The sequence below is a fragment of the Chiloscyllium punctatum genome, unplaced genomic scaffold (assembly GCF_047496795.1).
Source record: "Chiloscyllium punctatum isolate Juve2018m unplaced genomic scaffold, sChiPun1.3 scaffold_427, whole genome shotgun sequence".
In the NCBI taxonomy this organism is placed as follows: Eukaryota; Metazoa; Chordata; class Chondrichthyes; order Orectolobiformes; family Hemiscylliidae; genus Chiloscyllium; species Chiloscyllium punctatum.
The window spans coordinates 15,745-39,201 of NW_027310161.1; the positions used below are offsets into that span (position 1 = coordinate 15,745).

At 46.2% G+C, this 23,457-nt stretch overlaps 13 non-coding genes across 13 annotated transcripts; all 13 read right to left on the reverse strand.

Moving 5' to 3' along the window:
- Positions 1–367: 367 nt before the first annotated feature.
- Positions 368–449, reverse strand: trnal-cag (transfer RNA leucine (anticodon CAG)). Its single transcript has one exon. It is a non-coding gene; the product is annotated as a tRNA-Leu (tRNA).
- A 3,247-nt stretch (positions 450–3,696) lies between these two features.
- On the reverse strand, positions 3,697–3,778 carry trnal-cag (transfer RNA leucine (anticodon CAG)). Its single transcript has one exon. It is a non-coding gene; the product is annotated as a tRNA-Leu (tRNA).
- A 1,649-nt stretch (positions 3,779–5,427) lies between these two features.
- On the reverse strand, positions 5,428–5,500 carry trnav-cac (transfer RNA valine (anticodon CAC)). The gene has a single exon. It is a non-coding gene; the product is annotated as a tRNA-Val (tRNA).
- Positions 5,501–7,024: 1,524 nt separating this feature from the next.
- trnal-cag (transfer RNA leucine (anticodon CAG)) lies at positions 7,025–7,106 on the reverse strand. Its single transcript has one exon. It is a non-coding gene; the product is annotated as a tRNA-Leu (tRNA).
- A 1,649-nt stretch (positions 7,107–8,755) lies between these two features.
- On the reverse strand, positions 8,756–8,828 carry trnav-cac (transfer RNA valine (anticodon CAC)). Its single transcript has one exon. It is a non-coding gene; the product is annotated as a tRNA-Val (tRNA).
- A 1,524-nt stretch (positions 8,829–10,352) lies between these two features.
- On the reverse strand, positions 10,353–10,434 carry trnal-cag (transfer RNA leucine (anticodon CAG)). The gene has a single exon. It is a non-coding gene; the product is annotated as a tRNA-Leu (tRNA).
- Positions 10,435–12,083: 1,649 nt separating this feature from the next.
- trnav-cac (transfer RNA valine (anticodon CAC)) lies at positions 12,084–12,156 on the reverse strand. Its single transcript has one exon. It is a non-coding gene; the product is annotated as a tRNA-Val (tRNA).
- A 1,525-nt stretch (positions 12,157–13,681) lies between these two features.
- Positions 13,682–13,763, reverse strand: trnal-cag (transfer RNA leucine (anticodon CAG)). The gene has a single exon. It is a non-coding gene; the product is annotated as a tRNA-Leu (tRNA).
- Positions 13,764–15,412: 1,649 nt separating this feature from the next.
- On the reverse strand, positions 15,413–15,485 carry trnav-cac (transfer RNA valine (anticodon CAC)). The gene has a single exon. It is a non-coding gene; the product is annotated as a tRNA-Val (tRNA).
- A 1,535-nt stretch (positions 15,486–17,020) lies between these two features.
- On the reverse strand, positions 17,021–17,102 carry trnal-cag (transfer RNA leucine (anticodon CAG)). Its single transcript has one exon. It is a non-coding gene; the product is annotated as a tRNA-Leu (tRNA).
- A 1,649-nt stretch (positions 17,103–18,751) lies between these two features.
- Positions 18,752–18,824, reverse strand: trnav-cac (transfer RNA valine (anticodon CAC)). The gene has a single exon. It is a non-coding gene; the product is annotated as a tRNA-Val (tRNA).
- Positions 18,825–20,349: 1,525 nt separating this feature from the next.
- Positions 20,350–20,431, reverse strand: trnal-cag (transfer RNA leucine (anticodon CAG)). Its single transcript has one exon. It is a non-coding gene; the product is annotated as a tRNA-Leu (tRNA).
- A 1,649-nt stretch (positions 20,432–22,080) lies between these two features.
- trnav-cac (transfer RNA valine (anticodon CAC)) lies at positions 22,081–22,153 on the reverse strand. The gene has a single exon. It is a non-coding gene; the product is annotated as a tRNA-Val (tRNA).
- Positions 22,154–23,457: the final 1,304 nt, after the last annotated feature.

A 23,457-nucleotide genomic window follows, 5' to 3' on the forward strand; every position in this document is an offset into this window, starting at 1 on the left:
AGAAATTCAACAACATATCACATCGAAATTCGTTGGAACGATTTTCCCATTGGCCGAAAAACCAAATAACGACGAGTCGAGTCACCCCAGGACTTTGTTTCACAACAGCGATGAAATACCGGTCTCCATTCGGTTCCAGGACAAGCTCAACTTGCCTGGAAGAGCACAGCTGCTTGCGATTTTCTGCGCGGGAGGCGAACACGATCATGACAGACAGAGACACTTTGAAATATTCGGCACTATCCCACACCACAGTTAATTCCCCGGGAAGCAAAGCCATTTTACTTTTGTTTTCAACATCAATACAGTGGGGACAGAAACAGCATTTTAACAAAAAAGCTGCAGCGTTGGAGTTGATCTGCAGAAATGGCAGTGGTGGGATTCGAACCCACGCCCCTTTCGAGACTGGAACCTGGATCCAGCGCCTTAGACCGCTCGGCCACACTACCAGCCGGCCGCGCGCACCATTTTCTTGCGTTTCCAACTGTGCTCTCCTGCATAACAACAGATGCCAAGTCACATGAAAATGGTTCCATGATCCCTCTCCGACTCGCACAGCTGCTGGGATGTGCCCGTCTACAATATCAATTTCGCAGCAGATAATGAGAGCCCATCAATCCAGACAAAAATCAATGGTAAGCTGAGTCTATCTTCTCAGACTCCTTTCAGCTCCAAATGTATCTGTGAGAATATATGTTCGGTTATGATTTGGTCAAATAACCACGAGCTGCTTGACATTACTGCAATTTCGATTCTTGCTTTGCTAAATGATTTCACCCATTGCTTGAAACAGGGCAAGTTTCACGTTTACGCGGAACATGAAGCACACCGGACTACAGGGAAAATGCACAAAGCCGTGTTCCACATCATACCGTGCAGCGTAATTTCAGTCACTGTGTCTGTTTTGCAGAAAAAGAGTCCCAAACAATGTACTCCACCCTAAAACCGGAGGTCGCATTCCTATTCGAGAGCGACAGATCACATCGTGAGGATGCTCTGACCTCGGAGCCAGTTCTAGATGCCACTTTCCTTGCCTTTTACCCTAACCGTGCAATTTGCTGCAGAGATGTTCACTCCTGGACATCAGCCACATGGATAGCAACTGAGTCGGAAACCTGTGTGGGAATCGACGAGAAGCGACTCAATAAATTTTGCTCAATTCCATGGTGCTTATTAGAAATGCATTTTCTGTTCACCTCAATCTAAAAGGCAGTTTCTCAACATAGTAACAAAGTCAAAAGGTAATTACCTCACCCCACCCCCACTCCGGAAGAGGTGCTAACTGCCCTTGATTGCTTTTTGTTCTCGATGTGAAGAGCTCTCACGCCTCTGAGTCACCTTCACGTGTCTGGTTGCTGAGTGAGTCACAAAGAAGGAGTTTCTCCAGAGCTGCAACTGCCTGACTTCCCCACTCGACTTCGCCGTTTACATTTTCCTGCTCCTCAGTGATTTCAAGAAAACCAAATGGATGCGATGTCATTCTGTAACCTCTCTGTCGATTCCTCCGTTTCAGTTCCAACGTGGCTTAGGTCTCGGGGCGCACCTTAATACTAGCGACACCATGAAAGCACAGGTCCAGAGGTTCCTCTGAGAGTGTAATTTCTTTCATTGCTGTTGCTGATTGAAAGAGCCACTCAAGTGCGAACTGCTCCAAAACATGATTCAGGACCTCTGGTGCCAATTCTCGTACGTTGAATAACGACAGACAGCTTCCAAACGAGGCCTTTCAGAGACGCCTTTGGGGTACATTTAACAGACAGACAAGTTCAGGAATCCGTGGTGCACTGTGACACCAGCGCATCAGCTTCTTCCCTGTCTTTGAACCGAGCCGCCTGCGCAAGGAATGCAAATGCGGTACTGCTTTTCGTAGAAGAATCAGAAGGGGGTAACTACACTCTCAAACAGAATGGCATATGATCAGAACCAGTTTGGATAAAAACTTTACAATTCTTTGCACAGTCATTAAATGGAATTGCATTACATTTCACGACGCGAGCAGATTTGTTCAAGCAACTTCGAAGGCAGGTTTGCAGATGGGAAAGCAAGCAAGAAAGCACCGTTCTTGTCCATGTAAAAGGCTGCCGATGAACAACAAAGCAGTTTCTGATCGGTTTCGAACTGGGGACCTTTCGCGTGTGAGAAGAACGTGATGACCACTACACTACAGAAACAAGCCGCTGCCGCCCGTCCGGCAGCTCAGGGGCATCCAGCACTGAAAGTTGAAGCCATTCTTGGTTTCACCTTTCTGTTTCCAATAGCTCGTTGTTGTCCAGCGTAATTGACATCTTCAAAACATAAAAAAAAGACACGTGAAATTGATGATAAAATATAGACAAGGATGTGGTCAATGTTTGGACCGTAGGGCGAGGTGGACTAGGCTGGGACGACTTTCCCTGCAGCGTAACGACTGCGACATGATCTAATGGAAGGGTTGGAAACTGAGTATTTACGTGTTTTACCCAAGTTGGGGTGAGTTGAAAACTCGAGAGCATAGGTTTAAGGTGAGTGGGCTGAAATTGACAAAGGACCTGAGGCACATTTCCCACACAGAAGGTTGTGCGTGTATGGAATGAGCTCCCAGAGGAAGCGGAGGAGGCTCAGAAAATTGCATGAGTTTCTGGATAGGATGGGTTGAGAGGGTTTGGGGCCAAATACTGGGGAACCGGACTTGTTTATATTTGGCTATGTGCTGAGCATGGACGAGATACACCGAAGTATCTGTTTCCACGCGGTGTCCCCCAAAAACGTTGTGTTGCTTACACCTGCTTTAAAGGATTACTTTTTAGCGGAGCTTGCCGTCGCAGTCTGTGGCACAATCCTTTACTGTGTTCGATGCTCACGGGAAAGGTAGTAATGCGAAACACTGCAGAAAGGAACGACTTCCTTACTTTTGCTCCGACTGACCATACTATGTGAAATTTTCCGAGATCCTCAGTTAAGGACTTTTGCAGCTGGAAGTTTCCTCAGAAACGCTGTTAACTCGTAAAGTATTGAGCGAATCGCAAAACAGAAAGCATTTAACAAGGAACACAAACAAAGCTGGCATACCTAATGCATTTTCAGACACAGAGATGCATGAATGCTAAATGTGAGACAGTCCGAGGGCATGATTTATAAAGTAATCTCACAACTAACAACAGGACAATTCCAAACTACTCTTTCACACATACTGCAGCCTTAGGGAACCACCACTTCCCAGACAATACTGAAAAGAGAGAAAGAAAGAACCTAATAAGAATGGGCCATAAAAAGTGAATTTCACCAATCACAGTCTCGATTAGATTACCTTTCCCTTCCGATGTCTCCAGGACGGAAACGAAGGAAATGGGAGAAATTCAACAACATATCACATCGAAATTCGTTGGAACGATTTTCCCATTGGCCGAAAAACCAAATAACGACGAGTCGAGTCACCCCAGGACTTTGTTTCACAACAGCGATGAAATACCGGTCTCCATTCGGTTCCAGTACAAGCTCAACTTGCCTGGAACAGCACAGCTGCTTGCGATTTTCTGCGCGGGAGGCGAACACGATCATGACAGACAGAGACACTTTGAAATATTCGGCACTATCCCACACCACAGTTAATTCCCCGGGAAGCAAAGCCATTTTACTTTTGTTTTCAACATCAATACAGTGGGGACAGAAACAGCATTTTAACAAAAAAGCTGCAGCGTTGGAGTTGATCTGCAGAAATGGCAGTGGTGGGATTCGAACCCACGCCCCTTTCGAGACTGGAACCTGGATCCAGCGCCTTAGACCGCTCGGCCACACTACCAGCCGGCCGCGCGCACCATTTTCTTGCGTTTCCAACTGTGCTCTCCTGCATAACAACAGATGCCAAGTCACATGAAAATGGTTCCATGATCCCTCTCCGACTCGCACAGCTGCTGGGATGTGCCCGTCTACAATATCAATTTCGCAGCAGATAATGAGAGCCCATCAATCCAGACAAAAATCAATGGTAAGCTGAGTCTATCTTCTCAGACTCCTTTCAGCTCCAAATGTATCTGTGAGAATATATGTTCGGTTATGATTTGGTCAAATAACCACGAGCTGCTTGACATTACTGCAATTTCGATTCTTGCTTTGCTAAATGATTTCACCCATTGCTTGAAACAGGGCAAGTTTCACGTTTACGCGGAACATGAAGCACACCGGACTACAGGGAAAATGCACAAAGCCGTGTTCCACATCATACCGTGCAGCGTAATTTCAGTCACTGTGTCTGTTTTGCAGAAAAAGAGTCCCAAACAATGTTCTCCACCCTAAAACCGGAGGTCGCATTCCTATTCGAGAGCGACAGATCACATCGTGAGGATGCTCTGACCTCGGAGCCAGTTCGAGATGCCACTTTCCTTGCCTTTTACCCTAACCGTGCAATTTGCTGCAGAGATGTTCACTCCTGGACATCAGCCACATGGATAGCTACTGAGTTGGAAACCTGTGTGGGAATCGACGAGAAGCGACTCAATAAATTTTGCTCAATTCCATGGTGCTTATTAGAAATGCATTTTCTGTTCACCTCAATCTAAAAGGCAGTTTCTCAACATAGTAACAAAGTCAAAAGGTAATTACCTCACCCCACCCCCACTCCGGAAGAGGTGCTAACTGCCCTTGATTGCTTTCTGTTCTCGATGTGAAGAGCTCTCACGCCTCTGAGTCACCTTCACGTGTCTGGTTGCTGAGTGAGTCACAAAGAAGGAGTTTCTCCAGAGCTGCAACTGCCTGACTTCCCCACTCGACTTCGCCGTTTATATTTTCCTGCTCCTCAGTGATTTCAAGAAAACCAAATGGATGCGATGTCATTCTGTAACCTCTCTGTCGATTCCTCCGTTTCAGTTCCAACGTGGCTTAGGTCTCGGGGCGCACCTTAATACTAGCGACACCATGAAAGCACAGGTCCAGAGGTTCCTCTGAGAGTGTAATTTCTTTCATTGCTGTTGCTGATTGAAAGAGCCACTCAAGTGCGAACTGCTCCAAAACATGATTCAGGACCTCTGGTCCCAATTCTCGTACGTTGAATAACGACAGACAGCTTCCAAACGAGGCCTTTCACAGACGCCTTTGGGGTACATTTGAAAGACAGACAAGTTCAGGAATCCGTGGTGCACTGTGACACCAGCGCATCAGCTTCTTCCCTGTCTTTGAACCGGGCCGCCTGCGCAAGGAATGCAAATGCGGTACTGCTTTTCGTAGAAGAATCAGAAGGGGGTAACTACACTCTCAAACAGAATTGCATATGATCAGAACCAGTTTGGATAAAAACTTTACAATTCTTTGCACAGTCATTAAATGGAATTGCATTACATTTCACTACGCGAGCAGATTTGTTCAAGCAACTTCGAAGGCAGGTTTGCAGATGGGAAAGCAAGCAAGAAAGCACCGTTCTTGTCCATGTAAAAGGCTGCCGATGAACAACAAAGCAGTTTCTGCCCAGTTTCGAACTGGGGACCTTTCGCGTGTGAGGCGAACGTGATGACCACTACACTACAGAAACAAGCCGCTGCCGCCCGTTCGGCAGCTCAGGGGCATCCAGCACTGAAAGTTGAAGCCATTCTTGGTTTCACCTTTCTGTTTCCAATAGCTCGTTGTTGTCCAGCGTAATTGACATCTTCAAAACATAAAAAAAGACACGTGAAATTGATGATAAAATATAGACAAGGATGTGGTCAATGTTTGGACCGTAGGGCGAGGTGGACTAGGCTGGGACGACTTTCCCTGCAGCGTAACGACTGCGACATGATCTAATGGAAGGGTTGGAAACTGAGTATTTACGTGTTTTACCCAAGTTGGGGTGAGTTGAAAACTCGAGAGCATAGGTTTAAGGTGAGTGGGCTGAAATTGACAAAGGACCTGAGGCACATTTCCCACACAGAAGGTTGTGCGTGTATGGAATGAGCTCCCAGAGGAAGCGGAGGAGGCTCAGAAAATTGCATGAGTTTCTGGATAGGATGGGTTGAGAGGGTTTGGGGCCAAATACTGGGGAACCGGACTTGTTTATATTTGGCTATGTGCTGAGCATGGACGAGATACACCGAAGTATCTGTTTCCACGCGGTGTCCCCCAAAAACGTTGTGTTGCTTACACCTGCTTTAAAGGATTACTTTTTAGCGGAGCTTGCCGTCGCAGTCTGTGGCACAATCCTTTACTGTGTTCGATGCTCACGGGAAAGGTAGTTTTGCGAAACACTGCAGAAAGGAACGACTTCCTTACTTTTGCTCCGACTGACCATACTCTGTGAAATTTTCCCAGATCCTCAGTTAAGGACTTTTGCAGCTGGAAGTTTCCTCAGAAACGCTGTTAACTCGTAAAGTATTGAGCGAATCGCAAAACAGAAAGCATTTAACACGGAACACAAACAAAGCTGGCATACCTAATGCATTTTCAGACACAGAGATGCATGAATGCTAAATGTGAGACAGTCCGAGGGCATGATTTATAAAGTAATCTCACAACTAACAACAGGACAATTCCAAACTACTCTTTCACACATACTGCAGCCTTAGGGAACCACCACTTCCCAGACAATACTGAAAAGAGAGAAAGAAAGAACCTAATAAGAATGGGCCATAAAAAGTGAATTTCACCAATCACAGTCTCGATTAGATTACCTTTCCCTTCCGATGTCTCCAGGACGGAAACGAAGGAAATGGGAGAAATTCAACAACATATCACATCGAAATTCGTTGGAACGATTTTCCCATTGGCCGAAAAACCAAATAACGACGAGTCGAGTCACCCCAGGACTTTGTTTCACAACAGCGATGAAATACCGGTCTCCATTCGGTTCCAGGACAAGCTCAACTTGCCTGGAACAGCACAGCTGCTTGCGATTTTCTGCGCGGGAGGCGAACACGATCATGACAGACAGAGACACTTTGAAATATTCGGCACTATCCCACACCACAGTTAATTCCCCGGGAAGCCAAGCCATTTTACTTTTGTTTTCAACATCAATACAGTGGGGACAGAAACAGCATTTTAACAAAAAAGCTGCAGCGTTGGAGTTGATCTGCAGAAATGGCAGTGGTGGGATTCGAACCCACGCCCCTTTCGAGACTGGAACCTGGATCCAGCGCCTTAGACCGCTCGGCCACACTACCAGCCGGCCGCGCGCACCATTTTCTTGCGTTTCCAACTGTGCTCTCCTGCATAACAACAGATGCCAAGTCACATGAAAATGGTTCCATGATCCCTCTCCGACTCGCACAGCTGCTGGGATGTGCCCGTCTACAATATCAATTTCGCAGCAGATAATGAGAGCCCATCAATCCAGACAAAAATCAATGGTAAGCTGAGTCTATCTTCTCAGACTCCTTTCAGCTCCAAATGTATCTGTGAGAATATATGTTCGGTTATGATTTGGTCAAATAACCACGAGCTGCTTGACATTACTGCAATTTCGATTCTTGCTTTGCTAAATGATTTCACCCATTGCTTGAAACAGGGCAAGTTTCACGTTTACGCGGAACATGAAGCACACCGGACTACAGGGAAAATGCACAAAGCCGTGTTCCACATCATACCGTGCAGCGTAATTTCAGTCACTGTGTCTGTTTTGCAGAAAAAGAGTCCCAAACAATGTACTCCACCCTAAAACCGGAGGTCGCATTCCTATTCGAGAGCGACAGATCACATCGTGAGGATGCTCTGACCTCGGAGCCAGTTCTAGATGCCACTTTCCTTGCCTTTTACCCTAACCGTGCAATTTGCTGCAGAGATGTTCACTCCTGGACATCAGCCACATGGATAGCTACTGAGTTGGAAACCTGTGTGGGAATCGACGAGAAGCGACTCAATAAATTTTGCTCAATTCCATGGTGCTTATTAGAAATGCATTTTCTGTTCACCTCAATCTAAAAGGCAGTTTCTCAACATAGTAACAAAGTCAAAAGGTAATTACCTCACCCCACCCCCACTCCGGAAGAGGTGCTAACTGCCCTTGATTGCTTTCTGTTCTCGATGTGAAGAGCTCTCACGCCTCTGAGTCACCTTCACGTGTCTGGTTGCTGAGTGAGTCACAAAGAAGGAGTTTCTCCAGAGCTGCAACTGCCTGACTTCCCCACTCGACTTCGCCGTTTATATTTTCCTGCTCCTCAGTGATTTCAAGAAAACCAAATGGATGCGATGTCATTCTGTAACCTCTCTGTCGATTCCTCCGTTTCAGTTCCAACGTGGCTTAGGTCTCGGGGCGCACCTTAATACTAGCGACACCATGAAAGCACAGGTCCAGAGGTTCCTCTGAGAGTGTAATTTCTTTCATTGCTGTTGCTGATTGAAAGAGCCACTCAAGTGCGAACTGCTCCAAAACATGATTCAGGACCTCTGGTCCCAATTCTCGTACGTTGAATAACGACAGACAGCTTCCAAACGAGGCCTTTCACAGACGCCTTTGGGGTACATTTGAAAGACAGACTAGTTGAGGAATCCGTGGTGCACTGTGACACCAGCGCATCAGCTTCTTCCCTGTCTTTGAACCGGGCCGCCTGCGCAAGGAATGCAAATGCGGTACTGCTTTTCGTAGAAGAATCAGAAGGGGGTAACTACACTCTCAAACAGAATTGCATATGATCAGAACCAGTTTGGATAAAAACTTTACAATTCTTTGCACAGTCATTAAATGGAATTGCATTACATTTCACTACGCGAGCAGATTTGTTCAAGCAACTTCGAAGGCAGGTTTGCAGATGGGAAAGCAAGCAAGAAAGCACCGTTCTTGTCCATGTAAAAGGCTGCCGATGAACAACAAAGCAGTTTCTGCCCAGTTTCGAACTGGGGACCTTTCGCGTGTGAGGCGAACGTGATGACCACTACACTACAGAAACAAGCCGCTGCCGCCCGTTCGGCAGCTCAGGGGCATCCAGCACTGAAAGTTGAAGCCATTCTTGGTTTCACCTTTCTGTTTCCAATAGCTCGTTGTTGTCCAGCGTAATTGACATCTTCAAAACATAAAAAAAGACACGTGAAATTGATGATAAAATATAGACAAGGATGTGGTCAATGTTTGGACCGTAGGGCGAGGTGGACTAGGCTGGGACGACTTTCCCTGCAGCGTAACGACTGCGACATGATCTAATGGAAGGGTTGGAAACTGAGTATTTACGTGTTTTACCCAAGTTGGGGTGAGTTGAAAACTCGAGAGCATAGGTTTAAGGTGAGTGGGCTGAAATTGACAAAGGACCTGAGGCACATTTCCCACACAGAAGGTTGTGCGTGTATGGAATGAGCTCCCAGAGGAAGCGGAGGAGGCTCAGAAAATTGCATGAGTTTCTGGATAGGATGGGTTGAGAGGGTTTGGGGCCAAATACTGGGGAACCGGACTTGTTTATATTTGGCTATGTGCTGAGCATGGACGAGATACACCGAAGTATCTGTTTCCACGCGGTGTCCCCCAAAAACGTTGTGTTGCTTACACCTGCTTTAAAGGATTACTTTTTAGCGGAGCTTGCCGTCGCAGTCTGTGGCACAATCCTTTACTGTGTTCGATGCTCACGGGAAAGGTAGTTTTGCGAAACACTGCAGAAAGGAACGACTTCCTTACTTTTGCTCCGACTGACCATACTCTGTGAAATTTTCCCAGATCCTCAGTTAAGGACTTTTGCAGCTGGAAGTTTCCTCAGAAACGCTGTTAACTCGTAAAGTATTGAGCGAATCGCAAAACAGAAAGCATTTAACACGGAACACAAACAAAGCTGGCATACCTAATGCATTTTCAGACACAGAGATGCATGAATGCTAAATGTGAGACAGTCCGAGGGCATGATTTATAAAGTAATCTCACAACTAACAACAGGACAATTCCAAACTACTCTTTCACACATACTGCAGCCTTAGGGAACCACCACTTCCCAGACAATACTGAAAAGAGAGAAAGAAAGAACCTAATAAGAATGGGCCATAAAAAGTGAATTTCACCAATCACAGTCTCGATTAGATTACCTTTCCCTTCCGATGTCTCCAGGACGGAAACGAAGGAAATGGGAGAAATTCAACAACATATCACATCGAAATTCGTTGGAACGATTTTCCCATTGGCCGAAAAACCAAATAACGACGAGTCGAGTCACCCCAGGACTTTGTTTCACAACAGCGATGAAATACCGGTCTCCATTCGGTTCCAGGACAAGCTCAACTTGCCTGGAACAGCACAGCTGCTTGCGATTTTCTGCGCGGGAGGCGAACACGATCATGACAGACAGAGACACTTTGAAATATTCGGCACTATCCCACACCACAGTTAATTCCCCGGGAAGCCAAGCCATTTTACTTTTGTTTTCAACATCAATACAGTGGGGACAGAAACAGCATTTTAACAAAAAAGCTGCAGCGTTGGAGTTGATCTGCAGAAATGGCAGTGGTGGGATTCGAACCCACGCCCCTTTCGAGACTGGAACCTGGATCCAGCGCCTTAGACCGCTCGGCCACACTACCAGCCGGCCGCGCGCACCATTTTCTTGCGTTTCCAACTGTGCTCTCCTGCATAACAACAGATGCCAAGTCACATGAAAATGGTTCCATGATCCCTCTCCGACTCGCACAGCTGCTGGGATGTGCCCGTCTACAATATCAATTTCGCAGCAGATAATGAGAGCCCATCAATCCAGACAAAAATCAATGGTAAGCTGAGTCTATCTTCTCAGACTCCTTTCAGCTCCAAATGTATCTGTGAGAATATATGTTCGGTTATGATTTGGTCAAATAACCACGAGCTGCTTGACATTACTGCAATTTCGATTCTTGCTTTGCTAAATTATTTCACCCATTGCTTGAAACAGGGCAAGTTTCACGTTTACGCGGAACATGAAGCACACCGGACTACAGGGAAAATGCACAAAGCCGTGTTCCACATCATACCGTGCAGCGTAATTTCAGTCACTGTGTCTGTTTTGCAGAAAAAGAGTCCCAAACAATGTACTCCACCCTAAAACCGGAGGTCGCATTCCTATTCGAGAACGACAGATCACATCGTGAGAATGCTCTGACCTCGGAGCCAGTTCGAGATGCCACTTTCCTTGCCTTTTACCCTAACCGTGCAATTTGCTGCAGAGATGTTCACTCCTGGACATCAGCCACATGGATAGCAACTGAGTTGGAAACCTGTGTGGGAATCGACGAGAAGCGACTCAATAAATTTTGCTCAATTCCATGGTGCTTATTAGAAATGCATTTTCTGTTCACCTCAATCTAAAAGGCAGTTTCTCAACATAGTAACAAAGTCAAAAGGTAATTACCTCACCCCACCCCCACTCCGGAAGAGGTGCTAACTGCCCTTGATTGCTTTTTGTTCTCGATGTGAAGAGCTCTCACGCCTCTGAGTCACCTTCACGTGTCTGGTTGCTGAGTGAGTCACAAAGAAGGAGTTTCTCCAGAGCTGCAACTGCCTGACTTCCCCACTCGACTTCCCCGTTTACATTTTCCTGCTCCTCAGTGATTTCAAGAAAACCAAATGGATGCGATGTCATTCTGTAACCTCTCTGTCGATTCCTCCGTTTCAGTTCCAACGTGGCTTAGGTCTCGGGGCGCACCTTAATACTAGCGACACCATGAAAGCACAGGTCCAGAGGTTCCTCTGAGAGTGTAATTTCTTTCATTGCTGTTGCTGATTGAAAGAGCCACTCAAGTGCGAACTGCTCCAAAACATGATTCAGGACCTCTGGTGCCAATTCTCGTACGTTGAATAACGACAGACAGCTTCCAAACGAGGCCTTTCAGAGACGCCTTTGGGGTACATTTAACAGACAGACAAGTTCAGGAATCCGTGGTGCACTGTGACACCAGCGCATCAGCTTCTTCCCTGTCTTTGAACCGGGCCGCCTGCGCAAGGAATGCAAATGCGGTACTGCTTTTCGTAGAAGAATCAGAAGGGGGTAACTACACTCTCAAACAGAATTGCATATGATCAGAACCAGTTTGGATAAAAACTTTACAATTCTTTGCACAGTCATTAAATGGAATTGCATTACATTTCACTACGCGAGCAGATTTGTTCAAGCAACTTCGAAGGCAGGTTTGCAGATGGGAAAGCAAGCAAGAAAGCACCGTTCTTGTCCATGTAAAAGGCTGCCGATGAAGAACAAAGCAGTTTCTGCCCAGTTTCGAACTGGGGACCTTTCGCGTGTGAGGCGAACGTGATGACCACTACACTACAGAAACAAGCCGCAGCCGCCCGTCCGGCAGCTGAGGGGCATCCAGCACTGAAAGTTGAAGCCATTCTTCGTTTCACCTTTCTGTTTCCAATAGCTCGTTGTTGTCCAGCGTAATTGACATCTTCAAAACATAAAAAAAAGACACGTGAAATTGATGATAAAATATAGACAAGGATGTGGTCAATGTTTGGACCGTAGGGCGAGGTCGACTAGGCTGGGACGACTTTCCCTGCAGCGTAACGACTGCGACATGATCTAATGGAAGGGTTGGAAACTGAGTATTTACGTGTTTTACCCAAGTTGGGGTGAGTTGAAAACTCGAGAGCATAGGTTTAAGGTGAGTGGGCTGAAATTGACAAAGGACCTGAGGCACATTTCCCACACAGAAGGTTGTGCGTGTATGGAATGAGCTCCCAGAGGAAGCGGAGGAGGCTCAGAAAATTGCATGAGTTTCTGGATAGGATGGGTTGAGAGGGTTTGGGGCCAAATACTGGGGAACCGGACTTGTTTATATTTGGCTATGTGCTGAGCATGGACGAGATACACCGAAGTATCTGTTTCCACGCGGTGTCCCCCAATAACGTTGTGTTGCTTACACCTGCTTTAAAGGATTACTTTTTAGCGGAGCTTGCCGTCGCAGTCTGTGGCACAATCCTTTACTGTGTTCGATGCTCACGGGAAAGGTAGTATTGCGAAACACTGCAGAAAGGAACGACTTCCTTACTTTTGCTCCGACTGACCATACTCTGTGAAATTTTCCCAGATCCTCAGTTAAGGACTTTTGCAGCTGGAAGTTTCCTCAGAAACGCTGTTAACTCGTAAAGTATTGAGCGAATCGCAAAACAGAAAGCATTTAACACGGAACACAAACAAAGCTGGCATACCTAATGCATTTTCAGACACAGAGATGCATGAATGCTAAATGTGAGACAGTCCGAGGGCATGATTTATAAAGTAATCTCACAACTAACAACAGGACAATTCCAAACTACTCTTTCACACATACTGCAGCCTTAGGGAACCACCACTTCCCAGACAATACTGAAAAGAGAGAAAGAAAGAACCTAATAAGAATGGGCCATAAAAAGTGAATTTCACCAATCACAGTCTCGATTAGATTACCTTTCCCTTCCGATGTCTCCAGGACGGAAACAAAGGAAATGGGAGAAATTCAACAACATATCACATCGAAATTCGTTGGAACGATTTTCCCATTGGCCGAAAAACCAAATAACGACGAGTCGAGTCACCCCAGGACTTTGTTTCACAACAGCGATGAAATACCGGTCTCCATTCGGTTCCAGTACAAGCTCAACTTGCCTGGAACAGCACAGCTGCTTGCGATTTTCTGCGCGGGAGGCGAACACGATCATGACAGACAGAGACACTTTGAAATATTCGGCACTATCCCACACCACAGTTAATTCCCCGGGAAGCAAAGCCATTTTACTTTTGTTTTCAACATCAATACAGTGGGGACAGAAACAGCATTTTAACAAAAAGGCTGCAGCGTTGGAGTTGATCTGCAGAAATGGCAGTGGTGGGATTCGAACCCACGCCCCTTTCGAGACTGGAACCTGGATCCAGCGCCTTAGACCGCTCGGCCACACTACCAGCCGGCCGCGCGCACCATTTTCTTGCGTTTCCAACTGTGCTCTCCTGCATAACAACAGATGCCAAGTCACATGAAAATGGTTCCATGATCCCTCTCCGACTCGCACAGCTGCTGGGATGTGCCCGTCTACAATATCAATTTCGCAGCAGATAATGAGAGCCCATCAATCCAGACAAAAATCAATGGTAAGCTGAGTCTATCTTCTCAGACTCCTTTCAGCTCCAAATGTATCTGTGAGAATATATGTTCGGTTATGATTTGGTCAAATAACCACGAGCTGCTTGACATTACTGCAATTTCGATTCTTGCTTTGCTAAATGATTTCACCCATTGCTTGAAACAGGGCAAGTTTCACGTTTACGCGGAACATGAAGCACACCGGACTACAGGGAAAATGCACAAAGCCGTGTTCCACATCATACCGTGCAGCGTAATTTCAGTCACTGTGTCTGTTTTGCAGAAAAAGAGTCCCAAACAATGTACTCCACCCTAAAACCGGAGGTCTCATTCCTATTCGAGAACGACAGATTACATTGTGAGGATGCTCTGACCTCGGAGCCAGTTCGAGATGACACTTTCCTTGCCTTTTACCCTAACCGTGCAATTTGCTGCAGAGATGTTCACTCCTGGACATCAGCCACATGGATAGCAACTGAGTTGGAAACCTGTGTGGGAATCGACGAGAAGCGACTCAATAAATTTTGCTCAATTCCATGGTGCTTATTAGAAATGCATTTTCTGTTCACCTCAATCTAAAAGGCAGTTTCTCAACATAGTAACAAAGTCAAAAGGTAATTACCTCACCCCACCCCCACTCCGGAAGAGGTGCTAACTGCCCTTGATTGCTTTTTGTTCTCGATGTGAAGAGCTCTCACGCCTCTGAGTCACCTTCACGTGTCTGGTTGCTGAGTGAGTCACAAAGAAGGAGTTTCTCCAGAGCTGCAACTGCCTGACTTCCCCACTCGACTTCGCCGTTTACATTTTCCTGCTCCTCAGTGATTTCAAGAAAACCAAATGGATGCGATGTCATTCTGTAACCTCTCTGTCGATTCCTCCGTTTCAGTTCCAACGTGGCTTAGGTCTCGGGGCGCACCTTAATACTAGCGACACCATGAAAGCACAGGTCCAGAGGTTCCTCTGAGAGTGTAATTTCTTTCATTGCTGTTGCTGATTGAAAGAGCCACTCAAGTGCGAACTGCTCCAAAACATGATTCAGGACCTCTGGTGCCAATTCTCGTACGTTGAATAACGACAGACAGCTTCCAAACGAGGCCTTTCAGAGACGCCTTTGGGGTACATTTAACAGACAGACAAGTTCAGGAATCCGTGGTGCACTGTGACACCAGCGCATCAGCTTCTTCCCTGTCTTTGAACCGAGCCGCCTGCGCAAGGAATGCAAATGCGGTACTGCTTTTCGTAGAAGAATCAGAAGGGGGTAACTACACTCTCAAACAGAATTGCATATGATCAGAACCAGTTTGGATAAAAACTTTACAATTCTTTGCACAGTCATTAAATGGAATTGCATTACATTTCACTACGCGAGCAGATTTGTTCAAGCAACTTCGAAGGCAGGTTTGCAGATGGGAAAGCAAGCAAGAAAGCACCGTTCTTGTCCATGTAAAAGGCTGCCGATGAACAACAAAGCAGTTTCTGCCCAGTTTCGAACTGGGGACCTTTCGCGTGTGAGGCGAACGTGATGACCACTACACTACAGAAACAAGCCGCAGCCGCCCATCCGGCAGCTCAGGGGCATCCAGCACTGAAAGTTGAAGCCATTCTTCGTTTCACCTTTCTGTTTCCAATAGCTCGTTGTTGTCCAGCGTAATTGACATCTTCAAAACATAAAAAAAAGACACGTGAAATTGATGATAAAATATAGACAAGGATGTGGTCAATGTTTGGACCGTAGGGCGAGGTCGACTAGGCTGGGACGACTTTCCCTGCAGCGTAACGACTGCGACATGATCTAATGGAAGGGTTGGAAACTGAGTATTTACGTGTTTTACCCAAGTTGGGGTGAGTTGAAAACTCGAGAGCAGAGGTTTAAGGTGAGTGGGCTGAAATTGACAAAGGACCTGAGGCACATTTCCCACACAGAAGGTTGTGCGTGTATGGAATGAGCTCCCAGAGGAAGCGGAGGAGGCTCAGAAAATTGCATGAGTTTCTGGATAGGATGGGTTGAGAGGGTTTGGGGCCAAATACTGGGGAACCGGACTTGTTTATATTTGGCTATGTGCTGAGCATGGACGAGATACACCGAAGTATCTGTTTCCACGCGGTGTCCCCCAAAAACGTTGTGTTGCTTACACCTGCTTTAAAGGATTACTTTTTAGCGGAGCTTGCCGTCGCAGTCTGTGGCACAATCCTTTACTGTGTTCGATGCTCACGGGAAAGGTAGTGTTGCGAAACACTGCAGAAAGGAACGACTTCCTTACTTTTGCTCCGACTGACCATACTCTGTGAAATTTTCCCAGATCCTCAGTTAAGGAATTTTGCAGCTGGAAGTTTCCTCAGAAACGCTGTTAACTCGTAAAGTATTGAGCGAATCGCAAAACAGAAAGCATTTAACACGGAACACAAACAAAGCTGGCATACCTAATGCATTTTCAGACACAGAGATGCATGAATGCTAAATGTGAGACAGTCCGAGGGCATGATTTATAAAGTAATCTCACAACTAACAACAGGACAATTCCAAACTACTCTTTCACACATACTGCAGCCTTAGGGAACCACCACTTCCCAGACAATACTGAAAAGAGAGAAAGAAAGAACCTAATAAGAATGGGCCATAAAAAGTGAATTTCACCAATCACAGTCTCGATTAGATTACCTTTCCCTTCCGATGTCTCCAGGACGGAAACGAAGGAAATGGGAGAAATTCAACAACATATCACATCGAAATTCGTTGGAACGATTTTCCCATTGGCCGAAAAACCAAATAACGACGAGTCGAGTCACCCCAGGACTTTGTTTCACAACAGCGATGAAATACCGGTCTCCATTCGGTTCCAGTACAAGCTCAACTTGCCTGGAACAGAAAGCAACAGTAGAGCTGCTTGCGATTTTCTGCGCGGGAGGCGAACACGATCATGACAGACAGAGACACTTTGAAATATTCGGCACTATCCCACACCACAGTTAATTCCCCGGGAAGCAAAGCCATTTTACTTTTGTTTTCAACGTCAATACAGTGGGGACAGAAACAGCATTTTAACAAAAAAGCTGCAGCGTTGGAGTTGATCTGCAGAAATGGCAGTGGTGGGATTCGAACCCACGCCCCTTTCGAGACTGGAACCTGGATCCAGCGCATTAGACCGCTCGGCCACACTACCAGCCGGCCGCGCGCACCATTTTCTTGCGTTTCCAACTGTGCTCTCCTGCATAACAACAGATGCCAAGTCACATGAAAATGGTTCCATGATCCCTCTCCGACTCGCACAGCTGCTGGGATGTGCCCGTCTACAATATCAATTTCGCAGCAGATAATGAGAGCCCATCAATCCAGACAAAAATCAATGGTAAGCTGAGTCTATCTTCTCAGACTCCTTTCAGCTCCAAATGTATCTGTGAGAATATATGTTCGGTTATGATTTGGTCAAATAACCACGAGCTGCTTGACATTACTGCAATTTCGATTCTTGCTTTGCTAAATGATTTCACCCATTGCTTGAAACAGGGCAAGTTTCACGTTTACGCGGAACATGAAGCACACCGGACTACAGGGAAAATGCACAAAGCCGTGTTCCACATCATACCGTGCAGCGTAATTTCAGTCACTCTGTCTGTTTTGCAGAAAAAGAGTCCCAAACAATGTACTCCACCCTAAAACCGGAGGTCGCATTCCTATTCGAGAACGACAGATTACATTGTGAGGATGCTCTGACCTCGGAGCCAGTTCGAGATGACACTTTCCTTGCCTTTTACCCTAACCGTGCAATTTGCTGCAGAGATGTTCACTCCTGGACATCAGCCACATGGATAGCAACTGAGTTGGAAACCTGTGTGGGAATCGACGAGAAGCGACTCAATAAATTTTGCTCAATTCCATGGTGCTTATTAGAAATGCATTTTCTGTTCACCTCAATCTAAAAGGCAGTTTCTCAACATAGTAACAAAGTCAAAAGGTAATTACCTCACCCCACCCCCACGCCGGAAGAAGTGCTAACTGCCCTTGATTGCTTTTTGTTCTCGATGTGAAGAGCTCTCACGCCTCTGAGTCACCTTCACGTGTCTGGTTGCTGAGTGAGTCACAAAGAAGGAGTTTCTCCAGAGCTGCAACTGCCTGACTTCCCCACTCGACTTCGCCGTTTACATTTTCCTGCTCCCCAGTGATTTCAAGAAAACCAAATGGATGCGATGTCATTCTGTAACCTCTCTGTCGATTCCTCCGTTTCAGTTCCAACGTGGCTTAGGTCTCGGGGCGCACCTTAATACTAGCGACACCATGAAAGCACAGGTCCAGAGGTTCCTCTGAGAGTGTAATTTCTTTCATTGCTGTTGCTGATTGAAAGAGCCACTCAAGTGCGAACTGCTCCAAAACATGATTCAGGACCTCTGGTGCCAATTCTCGTACGTTGAATAACGACAGACAGCTTCCAAACGAGGCCTTTCACAGACGCCTTTGGGGTACATTTAACAGACAGACAAGTTCAGGAATCCGTGGTGCACTGTGACACCAGCGCATCAGCTTCTTCCCTGTCTTTGAACCGAGCCGCCTGCGCAAGGAATGCAAATGCGGTACTGCTTTTCGTAGAAGAATCAGAAGGGGGTAACTACACTCTCAAACAGAATTGCATATGATCAGAACCAGTTTGGATAAAAACTTTACAATTCTTTGCACAGTCATTAAATGGAATTGCATTACATTTCACTACGCGAGCAGATTTGTTCAAGCAACTTCGAAGGCAGGTTTGCAGATGGGAAAGCAAGCAAGAAAGCACCGTTCTTGTCCATGTAAAAGGCTGCCGATGAAGAACAAAGCAGTTTCTGCCCAGTTTCGAACTGGGGACCTTTCGCGTGTGAGGCGAACGTGATGACCACTACACTACAGAAACAAGCCGCAGCCGCCCATCCGGCAGCTCAGGGGCATCCAGCACTGAAAGTTGAAGCCATTCTTCGTTTCACCTTTCTGTTTCCAATAGCTCGTTGTTGTCCAGCGTAATTGACATCTTCAAAACATAAAAAAAAGACACGTGAAATTGATGATAAAATATAGACAAGGATGTGGTCAATGTTTGGACCGTAGGGCGAGGTCGACTAGGCTGGGACGACTTTCCCTGCAGCGTAACGACTGCGACATGATCTAATGGAAGGGTTGGAAACTGAGTATTTACGTGTTTTACCCAAGTTGGGGTGAGTTGAAAACTCGAGAGCAGAGGTTTAAGGTGAGTGGGCTGAAATTGACAAAGGACCTGAGGCACATTTCCCACACAGAAGGTTGTGCGTGGATGGAATGAGCTCCCAGAGGAAGCGGAGGAGGCTCAGAAAATTGCATGAGTTTCTGGATAGGATGGGTTGAGAGGGTTTGGGGCCAAATACTGGGGAACCGGACTTGTTTATATTTGGCTATGTGCTGAGCATGGACGAGATACACCGAAGTATCTGTTTCCACGCGGTGTCCCCCAATAACGTTGTGTTGCTTACACCTGCTTTAAAGGATTACTTTTTAGCGGAGCTTTCCGTCGCAGTCTGTGGCACAATCCTTTACTGTGTTCGATGCTCACGGGAAAGGTAGTATTGCGAAACACTGCAGAAAGGAACGACTTCCTTACTTTTGCTCCGACTGACCATACTCTGTGAAATTTTCCCAGATCCTCAGTTAAGGACTTTTGCAGCTGGAAGTTTCCTCAGAAACGCTGTTAACTCGTAAAGTATTGAGCGAATCGCAAAACAGAAAGCATTTAACACGGAACACAAACAAAGCTGGCATACCTAATGCATTTTCAGACACAGAGATGCATGAATGCTAAATGTGAGACAGTCCGAGGGCATGATTTATAAAGTAATCTCACAACTAACAACAGGACAATTCCAAACTACTCTTTCACACATACTGCAGCCTTAGGGAACCACCACTTCCCAGACAATACTGAAAAGAGAGAAAGAAAGAACCTAATAAGAATGGGCCATAAAAAGTGAATTTCACCAATCACAGTCTCGATTAGATTACCTTTCCCTTCCGATGTCTCCAGGACGGAAACGAAGGAAATGGGAGAAATTCAACAACATATCACATCGAAATTCGTTGGAACGATTTTCCCATTGGCCGAAAAACCAAATAACGACGAGTCGAGTCACCCCAGGACTTTGTTTCACAACAGCGATGAAATACCGGTCTCCATTCGGTTCCAGTACAAGCTCAACTTGCCTGGAACAGCACAGCTGCTTGCGATTTTCTGCGCGGGAGGCGAACACGATCATGACAGACAGAGACACTTTGAAATATTCGGCACTATCCCACACCACAGTTAATTCCCCGGGAAGCAAAGCCATTTTACTTTTGTTTTCAACATCAATACAGTGGGGACAGAAACAGCATTTTAACAAAAAGGCTGCAGCGTTGGAGTTGATCTGCAGAAATGGCAGTGGTGGGATTCGAACCCACGCCCCTTTCGAGACTGGAACCTGGATCCAGCGCCTTAGACCGCTCGGCCACACTACCAGCCGGCCGCGCGCACCATTTTCTTGCGTTTCCAACTGTGCTCTCCTGCATAACAACAGATGCCAAGTCACATGAAAATGGTTCCATGATCCCTCTCCGACTCGCACAGCTGCTGGGATGTGCCCGTCTACAATATCAATTTCGCAGCAGATAATGAGAGCCCATCAATCCAGACAAAAATCAATGGTAAGCTGAGTCTATCTTCTCAGACTCCTTTCAGCTCCAAATGTATCTGTGAGAATATATGTTCGGTTATGATTTGGTCAAATAACCACGAGCTGCTTGACATTACTGCAATTTCGATTCTTGCTTTGCTAAATTATTTCACCCATTGCTTGAAACAGGGCAAGTTTCACGTTTACGCGGAACATGAAGCACACCGGACTACAGGGAAAATGCACAAAGCCGTGTTCCACATCATACCGTGCAGCGTAATTTCAGTCACTCTGTCTGTTTTGCAGAAAAAGAGTCCCAAACAATGTACTCCACCCTAAAACCGGAGGTCGCATTCCTATTCGAGAACGACAGATTACATTGTGAGGATGCTCTGACCTCGGAGCCAGTTCGAGATGACACTTTCCTTGCCTTTTACCCTAACCGTGCAATTTGCTGCAGAGATGTTCACTCCTGGACATCAGCCACATGGATAGCAACTGAGTTGGAAACCTGTGTGGGAATCGACGAGAAGCGACTCAATAAATTTTGCTCAATTCCATGGTGCTTATTAGAAATGCATTTTCTGTTCACCTCAATCTAAAAGGCAGTTTCTCAACATAGTAACAAAGTCAAAAGGTAATTACCTCACCCCACCCCCACTCCGGAAGAAGTGCTAACTGCCCTTGATTGCTTTTTGTTCTCGATGTGAAGAGCTCTCACGCCTCTGAGTCACCTTCACGTGTCTGGTTGCTGAGTGAGTCACAAAGAAGGAGTTTCTCCAGAGCTGCAACTGCCTGACTTCCCCACTCGACTTCGCCGTTTACATTTTCCTGCTCCCCAGTGATTTCAAGAAAACCAAATGGATGCGATGTCATTCTGTAACCTCTCTGTCGATTCCTCCGTTTCAGTTCCAACGTGGCTTAGGTCTCGGGGCGCACCTTAATACTAGCGACACCATGAAAGCACAGGTCCAGAGGTTCCTCTGAGAGTGTAATTTCTTTCATTGCTGTTGCTGATTGAAAGAGCCACTCAAGTGCGAACTGCTCCAAAACATGATTCAGGACCTCTGGTGCCAATTCTCGTACGTTGAATAACGACAGACAGCTTCCAAACGAGGCCTTTCACAGACGCCTTTGGGGTACATTTGACAGACAGACTAGTTGAGGAATCCGTGGTGCACTGTGACACCAGCGCATCAGCTTCTTCCCTGTCTTTGAACCGGGCCGCCTGCGCAAGGAATGCAAATGCGGTACTGCTTTTCGTAGAAGAATCAGAAGGGGGTAACTACACTCTCAAACAGAATTGCATATGATCAGAACCAGTTTGGATAAAAACTTTACAATTCTTTGCACAGTCATTAAATGGAATTGCATTACATTTCACTACGCGAGCAGATTTGTTCAAGCAACTTCGAAGGCAGGTTTGCAGATGGGAAAGCAAGCAAGAAAGCACCGTTCTTGTCCATGTAAAAGGCTGCCGATGAAGAACAAAGCAGTTTCTGCCCAGTTTCGAACTGGGGACCTTTCGCGTGTGAGGCGAACGTGATGACCACTACACTACAGAAACAAGCCGCAGCCGCCCATCCGGCAGCTCAGGGGCATCCAGCACTGAAAGTTGAAGCCATTCTTCGTTTCACCTTTCTGTTTCCAATAGCTCGTTGTTGTCCAGCGTAATTGACATCTTCAAAACATAAAAAAAAGACACGTGAAATTGATGATAAAATATAGACAAGGATGTGGTCAATGTTTGGACCGTAGGGCGAGGTCGACTAGGCTGGGACGACTTTCCCTGCAGCGTAACGACTGCGACATGATCTAATGGAAGGGTTGGAAACTGAGTATTTACGTGTTTTACCCAAGTTGGGGTGAGTTGAAAACTCGAGAGCATAGGTTTAAGGTGAGTGGGCTGAAATTGACAAAGGACCTGAGGCACATTTCCCACACAGAAGGTTGTGCGTGGATGGAATGAGCTCCCAGAGGAAGCGGAGGAGGCTCAGAAAATTGCATGAGTTTCTGGATAGGATGGGTTGAGAGGGTTTGGGGCCAAATACTGGGGAACCGGACTTGTTTATATTTGGCTATGTGCTGAGCATGGACGAGATACACCGAAGTATCTGTTTCCACGCGGTGTCCCCCAATAACGTTGTGTTGCTTACACCTGCTTTAAAGGATTACTTTTTAGCGGAGCTTTCCGTCGCAGTCTGTGGCACAATCCTTTACTGTGTTCGATGCTCACGGGAAAGGTAGTATTGCGAAACACTGCAGAAAGGAACGACTTCCTTACTTTTGCTCCGACTGACCATACTCTGTGAAATTTTCCCAGATCCTCAGTTAAGGACTTTTGCAGCTGGAAGTTTCCTCAGAAACGCTGTTAACTCGTAAAGTATTGAGCGAATCGCAAAACAGAAAGCATTTAACACGGAACACAAACAAAGCTGGCATACCTAATGCATTTTCAGACACAGAGATGCATGAATGCTAAATGTGAGACAGTCCGAGGGCATGATTTATAAAGTAATCTCACAACTAACAACAGGACAATTCCAAACTACTCTTTCACACATACTGCAGCCTTAGGGAACCACCACTTCCCAGACAATACTGAAAAGAGAGAAAGAAAGAACCTAATAAGAATGGGCCATAAAAAGTGAATTTCACCAATCACAGTCTCGATTAGATTACCTTTCCCTTCCGATGTCTCCAGGACGGAAACGAAGGAAATGGGAGAAATTCAACAACATATCACATCGAAATTCGTTGGAACGATTTTCCCATTGGCCGAAAAACCAAATAACGACGAGTCGAGTCACCCCAGGACTTTGTTTCACAACAGCGATGAAATACCGGTCTCCATTCGGTTCCAGTACAAGC